Source organism: Arctopsyche grandis, chromosome 10 (genome assembly GCF_051622035.1).
Source record: "Arctopsyche grandis isolate Sample6627 chromosome 10, ASM5162203v2, whole genome shotgun sequence".
Lineage (NCBI taxonomy): Eukaryota > Metazoa > Arthropoda > Insecta > Trichoptera > Hydropsychidae > Arctopsyche > Arctopsyche grandis.
The window spans coordinates 1850207-1851332 of NC_135364.1; positions in this window are offsets into that span (position 1 = coordinate 1850207).

Genomic DNA, 1126 nt, shown 5'->3' on the forward strand with positions numbered 1-1126 from the left:
AAAAATTCATTCACCTGTGCCTCCAACCAATCGATTTAGTTCGATAATAATTTCGAAAAGTGGGTTTTTTTCATATATCTAATTTTTGAGAATAGTTTCGATTTTAATTTCAAGTATTATTAAATGAAACAAACTCTCAATATTCATCGATTACAATTTAAATGAGTCGATTATGACAAATTTTTACTGATCAGCGAGTATTCAAAGTCACCGTTTCGCTCGAATGTCCCCTTCAATTATTTTAACTGGTAGTGGCCAAGATTTTAGAAAACATGCAAAAAATACAGAATAAAGCTATGAGAGGTATTTTGAATGTGAGTAGATTTAAGAATATTGGAAGCATGTTAGATTAATTGGGATGGATGAGTATTAGAATTAGTCTAAATATTGGTACATTGTCTTTTGTTTGTAAGTTAGATCATAAGTTATTGCCTAAGTACTTTGATGATTATATAATATGGAATAGAGATAAACATAGTTTTTATGCTAGAAATAAGGACAAACTAGTTGTAAGTAGAGTAAGAAAAAATAAGACAACTGGGGGTGTTTTTCACAGGGGTGTGCTCATGTATAATGCCCTCCCTGAGTGCATCAGGTCTGCTAAGATCATGGATGCATTCTTGCGAGGTGCGAAGAGACACCTCTGGGACAGTACATATAAATTAATTATAAATTTTAGAGTTAAGTAATTAAGATGTATTTTTAAATTAGCTTGATAGCTAACATAGTATATAAATAAACTGAACACAAAAAACTACGAATTTTATGAAATCAAAGGAAGCCAAAATGACCTGTTTTTTTATCATTTCATTTTGACGTGACGTGTTGATGAAAACATGATGTAAAATTACAAATACCGAGCAAAGCCGGCTAAAACCACTAGTAATAAAATAAAATCAACGTTGTAAGAAATAAAGTTACGTAAATTAACGTTATAATTAATAAAATAATATTGAAATGTTTTACTATTTTTCTAGTTTAATTATCTAGTTTTATTCTTAAATTTCTCGAGACTTCTCGAGAAATTTAAGAAGTTAAATTGAGAATTCTTATTTCTCGAAAAATGAAAATCATTGAGAAATCAGAATCACTAATGATGATTACTTAAAATACATATCGTGCAAAC